Here is a 22,110-nt window from a genome sequence, read left to right on the forward strand (position 1 = left end):
ATCTTTTCTTGTGCCTGTTAGCCACTTGTAGATTTTCTTTGGAATGTTTATTCTGGTCTTCTGCCCATTTTTTGATTGAGCTGTTTGTTTTTTGATGTTGAGTTGTATGAGTTGTTTATACAGTTTGGATATTAACCCATGTTGCTCACATTATTTGCAAGTATTTTCTTCCATTCTGTAGGTTGTCTTTTCATTTTGTCAGTGGTTACTTTTGATGTGCAAAAGACTGTAAGTTTGATTAGATCCCATTTGTTTGTTTTTGCTTTTATTGCCTTAGGAGCCTGATCCAAGAAAATACTGCTATGATTTATAACAAAGCATGTTCTACTTATGTCATCTTCTAGGAATTTTATGATTTGTGTTCTTATATTTAGTCTTTATACCATTTTGAGTTTTTTTTTTTTTTTTTGTATATGGTGTGAAGGAATGTTCTAATCTTACAGCTTTACATGTAGCTGTCCAGTTTTTCTAGCACCACTTATTGAAGAGACTGTATTTTCTCCATTGTATATTCTTACCTCCTTTGTCATAGATTAATTGACCATAGGTGCAAGTGTTTATTTCTGGGCTGTCTATTCTATTCCCTTGATCTGTGTGTCTGTTATTGTGCTGATACCATGGTGTTTTGATTACTGTAGCTTTGTGTAGTATAGTCTGAAGTCTGGGACTGTTACATAAATACCTCCAGATCTGATCTTTTTTCTCAAGATTACTTTGGCAATTTAGGGTCTTTTGTGGCTCCATGTGATTTTTATATCATATGTTCCAGTTCTGTGAAAAATATGGGTATTTTGATAGGGGTTGAATTAAATCTGTAGATTGCTTTGGATAGTATGGTCATTTTAACAATATTAATTCTTCCAATCTAAAAGCACAAAATGTCTTTCTGCTTATTTGAATTATCTTCTGTTGCCTTCATCATTGTTTTATAGTTTCCAGAGTATAGATCTTTTGCCTTCCTCGTTAAGTTTATTTGAGATGTTTTTTGTTGCAATTTTAAATGAATTTGTTTTTTTTACTTTCTCTTTCTGTTTTTTTTTAGTGTACAAAAAAGCAAAAGATATATATTAATTAGTTAATCTATATATCAATCTTGTATCTTGTAACCTTGCTGAATTAATTTATTAGTACCAATAGTTTTTGGGTGGAGATTTTGGATTCTCTGTATAAAGTATCACGTCATCTGCAAATAGTGACAGATTTACTTCTTCTCTTCCAATTTGGATAGCTTTTATTTCTCTTTTTTGTCTGATTGCTATGGCTAGAACTTCCAGTACTATTTTAAATGGAAGTTGTGAGAGTGAGCATCTTTGTCTTGTTCCTGAATTTAGTGAGAAGCCTTCTAGTTTTTCACGGTTGAGTATTGTGTTGACTTTAGGTTTGTCATAAATAGTCTTTATCATGTTGAAATATGTTCCTTCTGTATCCACTTAGATTAGATTTTTAATTGTGAATGAATGCATCTATATTTATCAAGGATGCTGGCATGTAATTTTCTTTTTTAGTGTTAGTGTCTTTATCTGGTTTTACTATCAGGGTAATGGTGGTCTTGTGGAGTGAATTTTCAGAGTGTTCACTTCTCTTCATTTTGTGGAATAGTTTGAGAAGGCTAGGTCTTAGTTCTTCTTTATATGTTTGGTAGAATTCTTCTGTGAAGACATCCATCCTAGACTTTTATTTCCTAGGAGCTTTTTATTGTTGTTATTACAAATTCAGTTTTACTCCCAGTGATCAGTCTGTTCAAACTGTCTGTTTCTTCTTGACTCTGTCTTAGCAGGCTGTACATTTCTAGAAATTTGTCCATTTTTTCTAAATTGTCCAATTTGTAGGCATTTAACTGCTCATGGTATTCTCTTCCCTGGTAGCTCAGATGGTACAGAATCTGCCTGCAATGCAGGAGACCTGAGTTCCATCCTTGGGTCAGGAAGATCCCCTGGAGAAGGAAATGGCAACCCACTCTGGTATTCTTGCCTGGATAATTCCATGGACAGAGGAGCCTGGTGGGCTGCAGTCCATGGGGTTGCAAAGAGTTGGACACGACTGAGCGACTAACACTTTTTCAGTATTCTCTTATGACTTTTTGTATCTCTGTGGTATTGGCTGTTATTTCTACTCTCTCATTTTTTATTTTGTTTATTTGGTTCCCTTTCTTTTTTTCATGGTGAGCCTGGCTAAAGGTTTATCAACTTTTTTTTTAATCTTAAAATAACCTACATCTTGGTTTTACTGATATTTTCTGTTGTCTATTTTTTAATCTCTATTTTAGTTACTCCTCACTAGTGGTGGCTAGACTTATACAGTCTTTCTATCTGTCCCAGCAGTTCTCCAATTGTCTCTTATGTGTAGGACCCCAGGATAGCCCAGTTTGTGGCTTGAACTGCTTGCTCCCCAGGACACTTGTCCACCCATGTGATCTCCTTTTTCTTCTTAGCCCCCTTCCATCAGCACTGGTCCCTACCTGATACTTTCTTCTTATCCTATCCAGTTATGTGTATATCTTTCTTACAGCCTTGGTTGTACAGGAGTCCTTCTGTTGGTTTCCAGTTAGTTTTTCTTGAGAACCGTTGAACATTTAGATGCATTTTTGTTTGTGGAGGGAGGTGAGCTCTGTGTCCTCTTACCGCACCCTCTTGATCTGCCCCCTGCTTCATTCTTCTGTTTATTTATTTGGCTGTGCCACATGGCTTCTGAGTTCTTCCCCAACCTGGGATTGAACTCAGGCCCTGGCAGTGAGAGTGCCAAGTCCTAACCACTGGACCACCAGGGAATTCCCTACATGCCTTTAAAATAACTACATAATATTTCTTTTGTGGACACATCCCTGGTTTATTTACATTCCAGATTTTAGGTCACTCCTTGTTTTTTGTTTTTAGGAGAGAGAATCATTTGAAAGTCCATATGTGATGGGAGTTTTTAGGCTTGTTAATAGCAGAAGCTTCAGTGTCAGTAGTATTCAGCAACTCTTCCCCCATGAGTCTACCATATGTCTTTTCTCTCACCAGATTAGCTCATGTTTCATTTTCTCTTGGTATCATAAGAGGCAGCATATCTTAGACTGAGTCAGGGGGTGAACAGACATGTGGTAGGCAGCTCCAGGAAGCCAGGAAGCCTTAGTGCTCCTTTCACATGGCACTAAGAGCATTACTGCTCCCCCTAGGCAGGTGTGTGGAGCTCTGCCAGTTCTAGCTGTATTTCTCTCAATATTCCTGTAATTCACTGGGAGGTATATTTCATATGAAAATAACAAGATAATGTTCTGTGTGGTGGCTCTTTAGAGAAGGAAGGCAAACCCCAGAGAGAATCAGAGATGTCAGAATGACACAGAGAGAATGTGTATTTGGATGACATGATAACCCCAGTTCCAGCCACTGGCATTCTTGGACTTATTCTGTCATAATGTTCTTTCTTTAATTTTTGAACTCTTCTGGTATTTGTTGTGTTAGAGTGGTTTATCTTTTGCTCATATTATTTTTAAGGATGATTTCAGCAGCAAGGAGCCTATCTATCATGGTCTGAATTGTGTCTCCACCCCAATTCATATATTGAGGCCCTAACCCTTAGTACCTCAGAATGAGACTATATCTAGAGATAGTCTTTAAAGAGTTAATTAAGTTAAAGTGGGACCATCGGGGGTGGGGTTAACCCAGTTTGACTGGTGTCCTTGTAAGAGGAAATTTGAACATGCAGAGAGACACCAGGGGTATGGGTGCACAGAGTAAAGGTCCTGCATTTGAGGATGCCAACTGCAAGCCAAGGGGAGAGGCCTCAGAAAAATCCAATCCTACTGACACCCTGATGTGGACTTGCAGCGTCTGGAACTATGAGAAAATAATTTTCTGTAGTTTAATATGCCCAACCTGGGTTTTTTGTTGTTGTTGTTGTTCTTCTTATTGTTATGGCAACTCTAGAAAACTAATACACCATCTCAAAAGAACTTACACACTGTGTAACTAGAAGCCCATAGAGGAGGCAACTCCAGGGTTGGTTAATAGCACTATGTTGCCATCAGGGAGTCAGGTTTTTCCATCTTTTTACTTTGCTTGTTACTTTTGCTGCTTAAACAATCTCAAAATGTAGTGGTGTGTTACTGTCTTATTATATGCAGGGATTCTTAGGTCAGGACTTTTGTCAGGGTGTATCAGGGACTGTTTGTTTCAGCTTCATGATTCTGGATCCTCATCTGGAGGTGTCATAAAGGGCTGGGGGTGACTAAACAACTGAAGGTGGGAACTGGGACAGCAGGGGCTAGAATTACACCTCTGAGATGGCTTTCTCATATGTCTGGAAACTTAGGATTCTTGAGGGCTGGGCTTCCCTGAGATGTCAAACAGAACATCTACACTTGGCTTCTCCAGCATGGGACTGTCTCAGGGTAGTCAAAAGTCTTACGTGACAGATGCCTTTCCTTTAATTGAAAGTGCTGTGAATGATGTCTACAAGAGAACAAGACACAAGTTACATGGCCTTTTTATGACCTAGTATCCTTTCTGTCATATTCTATTGGTAGAAGTATGCAAAAGCCTGCCCAGATTTCAGGGGAGGGGACAAAGATCCCATCTCTTGTGGAAAAATTGTCAAAGAATTTGTAGCCATTTGAGACAGGTTGCCACCCCATGCTCAGCATATAAACTAGTTCATTTCATGGCTGTTAAGAAGGTGGCAACAGCTCCATGCATCATGATGTCACATATCAATGTCCAGAGATAGAAATAGAAGGCATTTCCCTGAAGCTTCACCAACAGGCTTCTCCTCAAATCTCATAGCCACACTGTTGGCAGGAAGAATGTAGTTAACCTTTCTCAGCTTAGCCTAATCAAGATACACCCTTCTTAAGCTGAAGATTGAATGAGATTTCATGAAGGTAGGCAAGTACTCTTCAGCCTGGGACACTGACACTATGGAATGGCCTCTAGAGAATGGATTTGGGTACATGACCAACAGTGTCTGCATAAACTTTCCATAAGGAGCATGCTTAGTCGCTAAATTGCATCCAGCTCTTTGCACCCCTATGGACTGTAGCCTGCCAGCCTCCTCTCTTCATAGTATTTTCCAGGCAAGAATATTGGAGTGGGCTGCCATTTCCTATTCCATCCATATGGAGAGTCTGGCCTAATTAGGCAGTGTTGAAGAAAGAAGATAAAGATGGTTTTTATTATTTCCATAGGCTGTGAAAGTGAAAGTGTTAGTCACTCAGTCATGTCTGACTTTTTGCGACCCCATGGACTGTAGCCTGCCAGGCTCCTCTGTCCATGGGGTTCTCCAGTCAAGAATACTGGAATGGGTAGCCATTCCCTTCTCAGGCAATCTTCCAAACCCAAGGATTGAGCCCAGGTCTCCCACATAGCAGGCATTTCTTTACCATCTGAGCCACCAGGGAAGCCCGTAGCCTAGGACCCTAAAAAAGACCACAATTTGAATTCTTTATTACTCTTACACTTTCTCCCACTTTCTTACTTTTCTAGCTAATCCTTCTCTTTCCTTACCTCTCTACAGAGATCCATTACAATTGTTAGCACCGAGAGCAAATGCTTCTGTTCTTGGGAAATCAGATGATGGTACAAATGGCATGTTCTTAAAGCAAATGTGACAGTTACAATAGGGATTCGGCCCCCAGATGGGGTTATCAGGACCCAATGTGACAGCTACAATGCATCCCTGATTCCTCATAATAAGCATAACAACCTTTGAGAATATCTCAACACAAACTAGGTTATGAATGATTGATTAGTAAGTGGATGAATGCTGTACGGATCGCCACATGCCAGTTCTACTAAGAGCCGTAATCTGCCATCTAGCATGCTCTTATCACTGAGTTCACAGAGGGAGGCCTGTTATTTATGGAACAGAGTCAGGGGCTAGGATGTTCTCCATGACTCACACTGGTAAAGTCCCACAGGAAAATAGATTTTCCATCCTGGGCTAATGAAATGAAAATTGTTAGAAAGTAAAGTGTGTGTGTGTGTATCTACCTGCATGTGTGTGTGTGTATGTGTCCTTGAATGCATGTGTCTCTGTGTGTGTCTGTTGTATGTCTCTGTGTATTTGTCCCTATGCGTCTCTTTGTGTGTCTGTGCGGATGTGTCTGTCTCTGCATCTCTGTATCTCTCTGTGCATCTGTCTGTTTCTGTGTCTTTCTGAAAGTATACCTCTCTATCTCTCCATGTGTCTCTCATGAGGAAAAGACCCTGATTCTGGAAAAGATTGAGGCAGAAGGAGAAGGGGATGACAGAGGATGAGATGGTTGAATGGCATCACTGACTCGATGGACATGACTTTGAGCAAGCTCCGGGAGTTGGTGATGGACAAGGAAGCCTGGCGTGCTGCAGTCCATGGGGTCACAGTGTCGGACATGACTGAACTGATGTCTCTCTCTCTGGGCATGTATGTGTCCTGTGTTTGTGAGTATATATCTTTCTGTGCAGGCATATTTTTGTGTGCAGATTTTCTATGTGCATGTATGTGTTGATGCCTGCAAGTGCGTGTGTGTGTGTGTGGATCTCAAGTGGAAAAGAGTAAGCTGAGAAGAGGAAGCACCCTCCAGAGCATTGTGGAGTCATATGAAGGCTGTGGAGTGGCAGCAAGGTGACCAGGCTGTTCAACCCAGTTTTTCCTCTAAATCACTGGGTTATTTTCATGATTCATTTCAACTTCTGGGGCCTTCATTCTCTTGAAGATAATACTACTTGCTTAACCGAGCTCACAGGGATTTTCTGAGAGTGAAATAGAAATGTAATTTAGAATGCTTTCAAAAAGTTAAAAGCATGATGAAAAGAAAAGCAGTAAATGGATTAACATTTGATTTGATTCAAGGAAGAGCTCTATGTTCAAGATGTGCTTGGAAAGAGTACTTTGATTCAACTCAAAATCTTTGGTTGATAGATCATGGGAATTGAGCCAAATGTTGAGCTACCTCGAAAGAAGGGATAAAATCAGCTTCACTTTTAAGAGGAGCAACATGCTCTAAGTGAACAAAGGCAAAGAAAGTTCATTTTGGGTGCTGGTCCTAATCAATTTATGGCAGCTGCCTATAACGTAATGTGGGTGAAATTTTGGAAGTCACATCCTAGTGATAGTCACTAGATCACCAGTGGCACCTGCTATGGGAACAAGAAAGAACTTGTAGGATGCTGGCCACATTCTCATTATTCCTCCCAGAGCTGAGGGGAGACAATAGCAGACTTGGAGTTTGAAGACATGGACTGAGGTCTTGGAAGTTGCTGAAACTAAAAATCTTTGTAAACTTTGAAGTTAGTTAGTGCCTCTTCTTTCACACTACCTTGGTAACCTCCTAGGGGATTTGATGGCAAGATAATTTTCTCTTGTATGACTATGTCAGTAACTTTATGTTAGTTCATGTATAGACTTATGCAAAATGATACAAATACAGGACCTTATTGGAATTAGGAAAAAGAGATAATTAGGCTGTTACCATTGGTATGAAGAATTTTCCTTACTCTTCCACTTTAGTCAAATCTCTCTCTGGCTGGATTTTGTCACAAGTTTTAAAAAATTTCTCTAGTTTGTCACATATTCCTCAGAGTCCAACTGAGCTGTTATGAAAATTAGAGACAGATGGCCCTGAAAAACCCATAACCCTTCTTTTTTTTGTACCCTGTCTGTTAAATATTCTCTTAGCTTCTCATCCCTTACTACTTGAAGCTTCGTAGGTCTTCCAACAATAGCTTCATGACTCAGCACATATTGTAGGGACTTAATTTTCTTTTCTAGGGCTCCTTCACCTAACCCTTCTGACTCAAGTGTATACATTCCTTCTCCCTTTATCTGGGTGAATAATTGTTGCTATTTTGTTGAGTTGAGCATGCATGAGTGTGTGTGTTGGCATCAGCTATCTGTCATCTCTGCTATTGATTTCCCACAAAAGTAAATAGGGAGAGAAATGATATATAAATAGGTTTCATGCATTTTTTTTTTCAATTTGGGGGGGTGGTTAGAGGTAGAAATGTGGGCTGGAAAATAGTACACGTGGGAAGTTGAACATTACATTTTAGTAGAGTGATTGGTTTAATAAAGTACTTTGTACCAGGCCCCACTCTAGTCACCAGGAATATAATGAGAACAGGACATATTCTATTCCTTTCCTTGGGTTTCCCAAGTGGCTCAGTGGTAAAGAATCTGCCTTTCAATGCGGGAAACATGAGTTCCATCCCTGGGTCGGGAAGATGTCCTGGGAAAGGAAATGGTAACCCAATCTAGTTTTCTTGCCTAGGAAATCCCACGGACAGAGGAGCCTCGCAGGCTATAGTCTATGGGGTCATAAGAGAATCAGATATGACTTAGTGACTGATCAGCAACAACAATGTCCCTTGCCTTCTTTTTCTGTAGAGAGAATCAGTTTAGCACACAACTGCAGATGGACACGGCCTTGGGCTATGAGCAAGCATAGCAGGGTTGTCTAATGTAGTTGGGGTTTGGGCAGGGATGATGGGCAAGGATACTTTCTGGAGAAGAGTGATGTTTAAGCTAAGGCTGAAGGAAAGAGGAAGACGTTGCCTAGGCAAAAGGATGATAAAATGGATAGGAAAGCATGGAAACATATATACTACCATGTGTAAAATAAATAGCCAGTGGAATTTTGCTGTATGACTGAGGGAACTCAAACCAGGGCTCTGTTACAACCTAGAGGGATGGGATGGGGTGGGGCATAGGAGGGAGGCTCAAGAGAGAGGGGACATGTGTATACCTATGGCTGACTCATGTTGATGTGTTGCAAAAATCAACACAAAAATGTAAAGCAGTTATCCTTCAATTAAAAATAAATTAAAGGAAATAAGTTAAAAAATAATTTAAAAAAGGAGGGTAGAATAGAACTAACACATGGGAAATAACACATGTGAATTACGGGCACATAGAGAGATGTTCAGTGCTGGAGTATAAGGTATGAAGAGACTGGAAATTTGGCTGTAGAGGTAGCCAGATCATTTAACCTGAAAGAGTTTGTTGAAGACTTTAGATCCCTGCTTCTCAAACTTTAAAGTGCTTATGAATCACCTGGAAATCTTGTTAAAATGAAGGTTTGGATTCAGAAGGTCTGGGGTGGAACTTGAGATTCTGCATTTCTAACAGGTTCCCAGGTGACACTGAGGCTGCTGTTCCATGGTCCACATTTTGATTAGCAAGATTTTGACTCTATCCTAAGGACAGTGGCAAAATCATGGAAAATTTTAGGTAGCAGAATGACATGACCCAGTTGTGTGGTAGGAATATCCCATTTCCAGTACCATAATGGATGGATGTTAGGTTAATAGTACTGGAAAATGGAAATCAGTGAAGAGGGGGTGGCAGTAGATAGTCAGGTGAGACAAACTAAAATTGTGGCACTGGACAGGTAGATATTGCTTGTGGTTCATCCCTTTACTTTGTTCAGTTGCCTGTAAGAATAGTTATGTCCATATCTACTTCCTTCATTTGGCCTTGGACTTGCTGACCATGGTGCTTAGACATGGTGCTTAGGCATAGCAGTGCCTCATGGTACTTAAGAACATAAGCCTTGGAATCCCTTGAACTGGGACACAAGACCTTCTTTTTTTTTCTTTCAATCATTCTTTTTAAAAATTTTTAAATTTTTTAAATTTATTTTTTTATTTAAGGATAATTGCTTTATAGGAGATCCAACCAGTCCATCCTAAAGGAAATCAGTCTTGAATATTCATTGGAAGGACTGATGCTGAAGCTGAAACTACAATACTTTGGCCATCTGATGCAAAGAACCAACTCATTGGAAAAGACCCTGATGCTGGGAATGATTGAAGGCGGGAGGAGAAGGGGACGACGGAGGATGAGATGGTTGGATGGCATCACTGACATGATGGACTTGAGTTTGAGTAGGCTCTGGGAGTTGATGATGGACAGGGAGGCCTGGAGTGCTGCAGTCCGTGGGGTCACAAAGAGCCAGACACGACTGAGTGACTGAACTCAACTGAATTGCCTTACAGAATTTTGTTGTTTTCTGTCAAATCTCAACATGAATAAGCCGTGAGTATACATAATATCCCCTCGCATTTGGACCTTCCTCCCGTCTCCCTCCCCATCCCACACCTCTAGGTTGATACAGAAACCCTGTTTGAGTTTCCTGAGCCATACAGCAAAATTCTGTTGGCTATCTATTTTGCATATGGTGATGTAAGTTTCCATGTTACTCTTTCCATACATCTTACCCTCTCCTCCCCTTTCCCCATGTCCATAAGTCAATTCTCTATGTCTGTTTCTTTTTTAAATTAATTTTTTATTTTAATCAGAGACCTATTACTTTATAATATTGTAGTGGTTTTTGCCATACATTGACATGAATCAGTCATGGTTGTACATGTGTCCCCCATCCTGAACCCCCCTCCCACCTCCCTCCCCATCCCATCCTTCTGGGTCATCCGAGTGCACCAGCCCTGAGCACCCTGTCTCATGCATCAAACCTGGACTGGCGATCTGTTTCACATATGATAATATACATGTTTCAATGCTATTCTCTCAAATCATCCCACCCTTACCTTCTCCTATAGAGTCCACAAGACTGTTCTATACATTTGTGTCACTTTTGCTGTCTCGCATGTAGGGTTATCGTTACCATCTTTCTAAATTCCATATATATGTGTTAGTATACTGTATTGGTGTTTATCTTTCTGGCTTATTTCACCCACCTCATTAGATTCAAATGCATTCTTTTTGATAGCTGAGTAATATTCCATTGTATGTATGTACCACAGCTTTCTTATCCATTTGCCTGCCGATGGACATCTAGGTTTCTTCCATGTTCTGGCTATTGTAAACAGTGCTGTGATGAACATTGGGGTACACATGTCTCTCAATTCTGGTTACCTCAGCATGTATGCCCAGCAGTGGGGTTGCAGGGTCGTATGGCAGTCCTATGTCCAGTTTTTTAAGGAATCTCCATGCTGTTCTCCATACTGGCTGTACTAGTTTGCATTCCTACCAACAGTGTAAGAGGGTTCCCTTTTCTCCGCATCCTCTCTAGCATTTATTGTTTGTAGATTTTTTGATAGCAGCCATTCTGACCGGCGTGAGATGGTACCTCATTGTGGTTTTGATTTGTATTTCTCTGATAATGAGTGATGCTGAGCATCTTTTCATGTGTTTGTTAGCCATCTGTATGTCTTCTTTGGCAAAATGTCTGTTTAGTTCTTTGGCCCATTTTTTGATTGGGTCGTTTGTTTTTCTGGAATTGAGCTGCAGGAGCTGCTTGTATATTTTTGAGATTAATTCTTCATCAGTTGCTTCATTTGGTATTATTTTCTCCCATTCTGAAGGCTGCCTTTTCACCTTGCTTATAGATTCCTTCATTGTGCAAAAGCTTTTAAGTTTAGTTCAGTCCCATTTGTTTACTTTTGCTTTTATTTCCATTACTCTGGGAGGTGGGTCATAGAGGATCCTGCTGTGATTTATGTCAGAGAGTGTTTTGCCTGTTTTCCTCTAGGAGTTTTATAATTTCTGGTCTTACATTTAGATCTTTAATCCATTTTGAGTTTATTTTTGTGTATGGTGTTAGAAGGTGTTCTAGTTTCATTCTTTTACAAGTGGTTGACCAGTTTTCCCAGCACCACTTGTTAAAGATATTGTCTTTTCTCCATTGTATATTCTTGCCTCCTTTCTCGAAGACAAGGTGTCCATAGGTGCATGGATTTATCTCTGGGCTTTCTATTTTGTTCCATTGATCTATATTTCTGTCTTTGTGCCAGTACCATACTGTCTTGATGACTGTGGCTGTGTGGTATAGTATAGGCAGGTTGATTTCTCCAGTTCCATTCTTCTTCTCAAGATTGCTTTGGCTATTCGAGGTTTTTTTTATTTGCATACAAATTGTGAAATTATTTGTTCTAGTTCTGTGAAAAATACCATTGGTAGCTTGATAGGCATTGCATTGAATCTATAGATTGCTTTGCGTAATATACTCATTTTCACTCTATTGATTCTTCTGATCCTTGAGCACGGTATATTTCTCCATATATTTTTGTCATCTCTGATTTCTTTCATCAGTGTTTTATAGTTTTCTATATACATGTCTTAGATATATATAGGTCTTTGTTTTCTTAGGTAGATTTATTCCTAAGTATTTTATTCTTTTCGTTGCAATGGTGAATGGAATTGTTTCCTTAATTTCTCTTTCTGTTTTCTCATTGTTAGTGTCTAGGAATGCAAGGAATTTCTGTGTGTTGATTTTATATCCTGCAACTTTACTATATTCATTGATTAGCTATAGTAATTTTCTGGTGGAATCTTTAGGGTTTTCTATGTAGAGGATCATGTCATCTGCAGTGAGAGTTTTACTTCTTTTCCAATCTGGATTCCTTTTATTTCTTTTTCTTCTCTGATTGCTGTGGCTAAAACTTCCAAAACTATGTTGAATAGTAGTGGTGAGAGTGGACACCCTTGTCTTGTTCCTGACTTTAGGGGAAATGCTTTCAATTTTTCACCATTGAGGATAATATTTGCTGTGGGTTTATCATCTATGGCTTTTATTATGTTGAAGTATATTCCTTCTATACCTGTTTTCTGGAGGGTTTTTATCATAAATGGATACTGAATTTTGTCAAAGGCTTTGTCTGCATCCATTGAGATAATCATATGGTTTTTATCTTTCAATTTGTTAATGTGGTGTATCACATTGATTGATTTGTGAATATTGAAGAATACTTGCATCCCTGGGATAAAGCCTACTTGGTCATGATGTATGATCTTTTTAATACGTTATTGGATTCTGTTTGCTAGAATTTTGTTAAGGATTTTTGCATCTATGTTCATCAGTGATATTGGCCTGTCGTTTTCTTTTTTTGTGGCATCTTTGTCTGGTTTTGACATTAGGGTGTTGGTGGCCTCATAGAATGAGTTTGGCAGTTTACCTTCCTCTACAATTTTCTGGAAGAGTTTGAGTAAGATAAGTGTTAGCTCTTCTCTAAATTTTTGGTAGAATTCAGCTGTGAAGCCATCTGGTCCTGGGCTTTTGTTTGCTGGAAGATTTCTGATTACAGTTTTGATTTCCATGCTTGTGATGGGTCTGTTAAGATTTTGTATTTCTTCCTGGTTCAGTTTTGGAAAGTTATACTTTTCTAAGAATTTGTCCATTTCTTCCAAGTTGTCCATTTTATTAGCATCTAGTTGCTGATAGCAGTCTCTTATGATCCTTTGTATTTCTGTGTTGTCTGTGGTGATTTCTCCATTTTCATTTCTAATTTTGTTGATTTGATTCTTCTCCCTTTGTTTCTTGATGAGTCTGGCTAATGGTTTGTCTACTTTATCTTCTCAAAGAACCAGCTTTTAGCTTTGTTAATTTTTGCTATAGTCTCCTTTGTTTCTTTTTCATTTATTTCTGCCCTAATTTTTATGATTTCTTTCCTTCTAATAACCCTGGGGTTCTTCATTTCTTCTTTTTCTAGTTATTTTAGGTGTAGAGTTAGGTTATTTATTTGATTTTTCTCTTGTTTCTTGAGGTAAGCTTGTATTGCTATGAACCTTCCCCTTAGCACTGCTTTTACTGAATCCCATAGGTTTTGGGTTGTTGTGTTTTCATTTACATTCATTTCTATGCATATTTTGATTTATTTTTTGATTTCTTCTGTGATTTTTTGGTTATTCAGAAGCATGTTATTTAGCCTCCATATGTTCATATTTTTAAATAGGTTTTTCCCCTGTAGTTGACATCTAATCTTACTGCATTGTGATCAGAAAAGATGCTTGGAGTGATTTAAATTTTTTTGACTTTACCAAGGCTAGATTTATGGCCCAGGATGTGATCTATCCTGGAAATGTTCCATGTGCACTTGAGAAAAAGATGAAATTCATTGTTTTGGGGTGAAATGTCCTATAGATATGAATTAGGTCTAACTGATCCATTGTGTTATTTAAAGTTTGTGTTGTCTTGATAATCTTCTGTTTAGTTGATCTATCTAGAGGTGTGAGTGGGATATTAAAAATCTCCCACTATTATTGCATTACTATTAATTTCCTCTTTTGTACTTGTTAGCATTTGCCTTACATATTGTGGTGCTCCTATGTTGGGTGCATATATATTTATAATTGTTATAGCTTCTTTTTGAATTGATCCTTTGATCATTATGTAGTGTCCTTTTTTGTCTCTTTTCATGGCCTTTATTTCAAAGTCTATTTTATCTGATATGGGTATTGCTACTCCTGCTTTCTTTTAGTCTCCATTTGCATGAAGTATCTTTTTCCAGCCCTTCACTTTTAGTCTGTATGTGTCCCTTGTTTTGAGGTGGGTCTCTGGTAGACAGCATATATAGGGGTGTTGTTTTTGTATCCATTCAGCCAGTCTTTGTCTTTTGGTTGGGGCATTTAACCCATTTACATTTAAGGTAATTATTGATAAGTATGATCCCATTGCCATTTACTTTGTTGTTTTGGGTTTGAGTTTATACACCTTTTCTATGTTTCCTGTCTAGAGAAGATCCTTTAGCATTTGTTGGAGAGCTGGTTTGGTGGTGCTGAATTCTCTCAGCTTTTGCTTGTCTGTAAAGCTTTTGATTTCTCCTCCATATCTGAATGAGACCCTTGCTGGGTATAGTAATCTGGGTTGTAGGTTTTTCTCTTTCATCACTTTAAGTATGTCTTGCCATTCCCTTCTGGTCTCAAGAGTTTCTATTGAAAGATCAGCTGTTATCTTTATGGGAATCCCCTTGTGTGTTATTCGTTGTTTCTCCCTTGCTGCTTTTAATATTTGTTCTTTGTATTTCATCTTTGTTAATTTGATTAATATGTGTCTTGGGATATTTTGCCTTGGCTTTATCCTGTTTGGGACTCTCTGGGTTTCTTGGACTTCGGTGACTATTTCCTTCCCCATTTTAGGGAAGTTTTCAACTATTATCTCCTCAAGTATTTCCTCATGGCCTTTCTTTTCGTCTTCTTCTTCTGGGACTCCTATGATTCGAATGTTGGGGGCATTTGACATTGTCCCAGAGGTCTCTGAGGTTGTCCTCATTTCTTTTAATTCTTTTTTCCTGTCTGTTTCATTTATTTCCACCATTCGATCTTCCACCTCACTTGTCCTATCTTCTGCCTCAGTTATTCTACTGTTGGTTCCCTCCAGAGTGCTTTGGATCTCAGTTATTGCATTACTTATTATTGATTGACTCTTTTTTGCTTCTTCTAGGTCCTTGTTAAACATTTCTTACATCTTCTCAATCCTTGTCTCCAGACTATTTATCTGTAACTCCTTTTTGTTTTCAAGATTTGGATCATTTTTACTATTGTTATTCGGAATTCTTTTCCAGGTAGACTCCCTGTCTCCTCTTTTGTTTGGTTTGGTGACATTTATTATGTTCCTTTACCTGCTGAATGTTTCTCTGCCTTTTCACCTTGTTTAGATGGTTGTGTTTGGGGTGGCCTTTCTGTATGCTGGAAGTTTGTGGTTCCTCTTTATTGTGGAGGTTCCTCTCTGTGGGTGGGGTTGGACGAGTGGCTTGTCAAGGTTTTCTGGTTAGGGATGCTTGCATTGGTGTTCTGGTGGGTGGAGCTGGATTTCTTCTCTCTTGCACTTGAGTGCAATCAAGTGTCCAGTAGTGAGTTTTGAGGTGTCTATGGGTTTGGTGTGATTTTTGGCCTCCTGTATTTTAATGCTCAGGGTTATGTTCCTGCTTGGTATGTCTTGCTCTGGAACTTGTTGGCTCTTGGGTGGAGCTTGGTTTCAGCATAGGTATGGAGGCTTTTGGATGAGCTCTTGTCGATTAATGTTTCCTGGAGTCAGGAGTTTTCTGGTGTTCTCGTTTTGGATGTAAGCCTCCTGCCTCTGGCTTTCAGTCTTATTCTTACAGTAGCCTGAAGACTTCTCCATCCATACAGCACCGATGATAAGACATCTCCTTTTGAAGAGAATGAGCTGCCTTTCTGGGTGCCTGGTGTCCTCCGCCAGCATTCAGAAGTTGTTTTGTGGAATTCGCTCATTGTTCAAATGATCTTTCAATGAATTTGTGGGGGAGAAGGTGGTTTCCCCATCCTATTCCTCTGCCACCTTAAGACCTCCCCCCATGTCTGTTTCTTCATTGTTTACCTGTAAATAAATTCTTCAGTACCATTTTTCTAGATTCTGTATTTGTGCATTAGAATATGATATTTATCTTTCTCTTTCTGAGTCACTTCACTCTGTATAGTGGATCTAGGTTCATCCACCTCATCAGAACTGACTCAAATGTGTTCCTTTTTATGGCTGAGTAATATTCCACTGTGTATATGTACCACAACTTCTTTACCCATTCATCTGTCAATGGACATCTAGGTTGCTTCCATGTTCTAGCTATTTTAAATAGTGCTGCAGTGAACAATGGGATACATGTGTCTTTTTCAATTTTGATTTCCTCAGGGTATAAGCCTAGGAGTGGGATTGCTGCATCATATGGTAGTTTTATTCTTGGTTTTTAAAGGAATCTCCATATCATCTTCCATAGTGGCTCTATCAATTTACATTCCCACCAACAGTGCAAGAGTGTTCCTTTAAACAAGTAGGACCTGATTAAACTTAAAAACTTTTGCACAGAAAAGTAAACTATAAGCAAGGTGAAAAGACAACCCTCAGAATGGGAGAAAATAATAGCAAATGAAACAACTGACAAAGGATTAATTTCCAAAATATACATGTAGGTCATACAACTCAATGCCAGAAAAACAAAGAGCCCAATCAAAAAGTGGGAAAAAGACCTAAATAGACATTTCTCCAAAGAAGGCATATGGATGGCTAACAAACACATGAAAAGATGCTCAACATCACTCATTATTAGAGAAATGCAAATCAAAACCACAATGAGATATTACCTCACACCAGTCAGAATGGCCATCATCAAAAAGTCTACAAACAATAAATGCTGGAGAGGATGTGGAGAAAAGGGACATTACCTCTTAATTGCTTAACTTCTCAGAGCCTCCAGTGCCAAATCTGCTATAGAGAGAGAATAATACCTATGGAGTGTTGAGAGGACTAAATGAGATAATGTACATAAAGTGCTTAGCCCTATGCCTGATATTCATTCATTCATTCATTCAAAGAAAACGCATAGTGAGCATTTGCTCCAATGCGTTAGGCTTTGAAAAGTTGGCAATGAACAAAGTAGATGTGGTTCCAGCTCTCTTGGAACATTTGATGAGTCATATTAGTAGCTGCTGATTATTCTCAGCAATAATTCTTCACTCTTAGTCCATTTGTTTTGTGCATGAAGATTAAACATGAAGCTTCAGTGACCACTCCATCTGGCCAGTAAGCCCCCAACACCTTCTTGAACAAGTTGTGGAGTTGGACACTCTGTTCTATACGTTCGATTTAATTGATTCTTCAAACCCTGACAGCGCTTTCGGCTTAATTACCCATAAAACTGAAGCAAGGATACTTGAGGTCTAACATCATTTTTCAGCTCAGTAATCGATATGTGGCCAACCCTGCAACATTACATTTAAAGGTTTTCAAAGGCTTGGGAGGCTGTCTGTGGGGCTCATCATGAATCAAGTGGGCCCAGATATGGCCCAGAATCCCCATGTAAAATAGCTGTTCAGGTTGGAAGCTGCAGATTTTCAAATGAGGAATTGAGCTACTGAATACGTAAGAGTCAAGGCAAGTGATAGGAGGAGTGTGGAGGTAACAGTGTAAGGGGAAATGATTGGTAGTCTTTGCTAAGGAGATGCGGCTTGAACTGAGACTATAAGAGATCCAGTTGCTGGGACTATAAGAGATCCATTTGCAGGAATCCTTGGTTATAAGGACCGTCCCTGGTTAAGCAAATGAAAATTTAATGGAAAGTTATGGGAGCTGGATCCCATGTGGAGAAATTCTCAGAGGTTTTCAGAGTACACGACAGACTAGCAGATCAGGTTTTCCAAAGGGCAGGAACCAAACAGGCCTGGGGAAGACTGGGCAGCAAGAACCACAGGAGTGACTTTGTTACCGTGGGAGGCGGGTTTGTCTGTAGGTTGTTTTACCACCAACTCTTCCTTCTCTCCCTGCAGTATCTAGTTCAGACTCAAAATCTTAGAAGAAGGTCATCTGGCTGAGCATAGGCTACAGGTCTGCTTCCTGACTTTTTTGAGAGTGAGGAGTGGAGGGTTCTGGTGACTTTAGCTTTTGTCCTGAAAAGTGGGCACTTGGAATCACCCTCTCTCCATTACGCACAGTGGTGTAGCAATAAATCCCCAGGAGGAAATTGGACTGCTAGTGGGACAAAGGAAATGGATGGTAGGCATGTGTACCATGTGAATTGACTAAGCTGATGACTTACTAGTTAAGTCAACTTTATAATTTATTTTTCTTTGAGGTTTGTGTAAATAAATCTTGCCTTTCTAGACTTCTCCCATACAGCTCCTCCATCATCACTGTGCCTGTCGCCCCTGTATTTCTCTTTGTTAGCACTTGTCACACAGCACTGAGAGGATCTGTTGGTGAATAGGATGAGGATGAGTCCTATTCATCTTTGTCTTCTTAGGTGCTTAATACATAGAAAACACTTGATGAACTATAGTTGAATGAAACAGTATGTGGGGGCATCTTACCAGAAACACAATTTGAGCAACTGGGAGTTTTAAGAAGTTATGTTTTTTGGAGGTAGAAAGCATTTCAACATCATTTTTAGCATGTGCATGTGTAAAACTCCCTCTACAAAGGCACACAGATTTGAAAGTGCAAGAGTCATAATGTAAAGCACAGGGACTTATGTACTCCATGTATTTCAGCTTTTATTGTTAAAATTATTTTATCTTATGTTTTTTATTTTTGGAGAATATTTTTTTATCCCCCACAAAAACTTTGTTCATTTAGAAAATTTCCTTGCCTTATTAATATTACTCAGATATTTTCTCTATAATCTGGAGACACATTATCCTGTTCCCCAGGATATCCATATTTCTGTAATCTCCAAGGTATTTGCTGGAATCCAGATCCATGATTCTAAGGAGAAACTTGAACTGTTTGGGGCATCCATAGACCTGGTGAATTTAGTTACTATAGTGGCCATGTACAAATGATTTCTTTCAGTCACCCTTTAGTCCTAGATAGGTAATCTCATGCATCAGGGCAGAATTCCAGAGTCTGGATTTTATCATAAAATTTGATCTTTCTGTTCCTCCCCTGCCCCCTTTAGTGAAATGATTGGCAAGGGATTGTGGAAAATGGAGACTTTTGTGATCCTAGATTTCTACCTTCCTGGTCTACTCAGAGCAAGCAACAGAAACTGACTTAGGAGCAGAGAAGAAATGTGTTAAAGGCACATGGGGCAACCCCCACCACAGCCTGAAAGGCTGGGGGCCTGGGCAGTCAGGACCAAAGCTGGAGTTGCAGACAGATCATGGCCACAGAACAGGACTGCTGAGGCCGCAATAGCTGTTGCTTTTGACTCTGGACACCACGGCTTGTGTGGTTGCTGCTAGCACACTGTACACTACCGACTCTGCTTCCCTTGGGGGTGGGGAACTTTCCTCCATCACTTGTCTTCAAATAGAGTCTTCACAGTCACAGCTTATCTGCATCTCTCGCTGCTGTTTCAGAGTCCTGGATGGGACTGTCTGAGCAGATGGGCCTGGGCCATGTCCCATGCCCTCGCTTCAAGGCAGGTTGGGAAAGCAAGAACCACATTTAAGTCTCTGCCTCCTAACAAGATGCTTAAGAGAGAGAGAATTATCCAAACACAGAAAAAAATTTTATCTGCTGGTTCACTGGAATGAAAATGTGCATAATATTTGATTTTAAGCCATTGTTTATAATAGTAAGAACACTATCTCCTTGATGTTTTTAGATTCTGATATTAAAATGTTTTGTTTGTTTAACGCATCAGCATGGATGGATGAAGGACCATGACAGAATGTACTATTTTCCTGTGCATGTCTGAATGAAGTCTCATTGGCCGTGAGGCAAGCTTGTATAGAACCTAGAACAAAGGCTCTGAATCCTGACTTTTAATCTAGGCTCTCCCAAGCTGGGTGACTTGGGAGCCTTAGTTTCCTCATTTGTAAAATGGAGATGACCTTAGCACTTACTTCAGACTTAGGGTTTTTGTGAGATGACATCTATAAAGCTCTTATTATAGTGCCAAGCATATTACAATGCTTCATCAACAGTGGTGTTATGAACCAGTTGGAGAGACTTGAGTTATGGGATTGGCCAGATGAATTGAAATGCAAGGCCTACTGATACCCAGGATGTACCATACATGTACCTTCAAGAATAATCTGGGAAATAAAATATTTATGTTACATTAAAAAAAAGAATAATCTGGGGAGTGGGAAGGAGGATAGTTCCCTGGTGACCTAGTGGTTAGGATTCCAGGCTTTCACTGCTGTGAAAGGGTTCAATCACTGATCAGGGAACCAAGTTCTTGCAAGCTTCACAGCACAGCTAAAAACAACATCAATATACAAAAATAATCTGGGGGAAGGAGGTCATGGTGAAGGTTGGAGTGAGTGACCTCCAAGTTGGATGACCTCCATCAAATAAGATGGGCAAATTCCTAGATACCAGTTGGCCACAGGTGCCTGAGAATATTAAGTACAATTAAGTAGGAAAGTACAATTAAGTAGGAAAAGACTCTGATCTCAAGTTGTAGAGTAACCCTGATGCCTCATCTGCTTAGTTTAGGCACAGAGATTAACCAGTGCAGGGGGAAATGGCTTATTTCCAGTTTACAGAGTTTTTTTTTAGGGGGACGTCTTTGCAGAACTCAAAAGGAGGGTGTTCTCAGATGATCTCAGAAAACTTTGTTTAGGTTAGGATTCTGGGAACATCATCAGTATGGTTACACTCATATTTCTGTTTTTGTTCCAGTTATCCAGAAAATAATAAATAGATTTTATTTCTGCTAAGTGCTAGTGTAAGAAACATCTCTTTTTAATGTTATTTATTGGGAGAAAATATAAAAGATGCCATTAGTGCATCTAATGGAAATGATCTGTTGGTGTTGGCTGATTCACCTCTTCAGGTATGGTATCAATTTTATTATTATTTAGCATTTTTTGCCTAATTAAAAATGAGAATGAATCACCCAAGAGAGAAAGACAGATTCTAAGAGATGCACTTTTACTTGTTTTCCCAAATGGAGGATCATTTGAATTTATATAAGCTGTTATTTCAGAGTTAGCACATCACCTCTACTACTGGCACACTTAGAGCTGGGTTGATTATAAAAAGCACCATTTAAATGTTTTCATGGAGGTGTTAGGGAGGAAATATGTACACACTGGTCACCCGGGGAGAGGTTGAAATCATCATTTACCTCTTTAACGGAAGCAGGGAATGTAATAAACAACCATTTGCATGTAGCAGTTGAATGTTTCATGGTGGTGACAATGATTCATCCCTGCTTTCTACAGTAACTAGAGGAAAATTAAACCCAGGTCTTAGGACTTTCAGGCAACTATAGAATGTAAAATTCAAAACCCACCTCATCTCCTGTTCTCTTAGCTCACCTTCCTTGTGTCCCTCCAACATTCTGCCTTCTTTTGCAAAAAGTAGCTTTCACTCTATTTAACTTTTCACCAGAGGCTTCCTAATTTACACAGGGAATTTGGTTAATGCAGGGAAGGCAAATATGTTTCAACTCTCAGGTTTCAACTTGACATTGATCGGTTTCTAAATAAGGTTGCCTCTAGGCACAATGGGAAGGAGGGCCGTGTGGTTGATTTAGTATAATACTTACCATGGGTTGGAAAGCAAAGAGTGTCATTCGTTTTGCCATCCTCATCCAGGGCAAGATGGCAAAGTCAGGAATCAGGTCTGGTCTTGACCAGGCTGTCACATATTATGAGATTTTGGACAAGCCTCAGCATTACATTTTTCTCAAATGCCAATATGGGGGATGGGAGATAAACAGTCTATCATACAAGATGCACAAGTCTGATATAGAGATCAAAAAAGATTTGAAAGTATGGGATCTGTATAGTATAATGCTATATTCTCATTTTGAAGGAAACACAGATTTATGTAAGCAAGATTCAGGACTCACTGTAAATATACTTACCTATTTTACAAGTGTGGAAGGTTTAGGGAAAGGAGAGTTGGGGAAAGTTTAGGGAAAGTCCTGAGTGGAATGGGAAAATTGTAGAGAGTTAGCAATAGAAGGAGCTTTGTTGTTGTTGTCCAGTTCAGCCTCTCAGTCACATCCG

General features: G+C 39.4%; 1 long non-coding RNA gene and 1 other non-coding gene across 2 annotated transcripts in view; one reads left to right on the top strand and one right to left on the bottom strand.

The window, feature by feature from the left end:
* LOC122700471 overlaps nt 1-22,110 on the top strand; it is a 94,661-nt gene that overhangs the window by 51,717 nt on the left and 20,834 nt on the right. The gene's annotated exons all lie outside the window — the stretch shown is intronic.
* Nucleotides 2,696-2,767, bottom strand: TRNAE-CUC. Its single transcript has one exon. It is a non-coding gene; the product is annotated as a tRNA-Glu (tRNA).

The sequence above is a fragment of the Cervus elaphus genome, chromosome 9 (genome assembly GCF_910594005.1).
Source record: "Cervus elaphus chromosome 9, mCerEla1.1, whole genome shotgun sequence".
Lineage (NCBI taxonomy): Eukaryota > Metazoa > Chordata > Mammalia > Artiodactyla > Cervidae > Cervus > Cervus elaphus.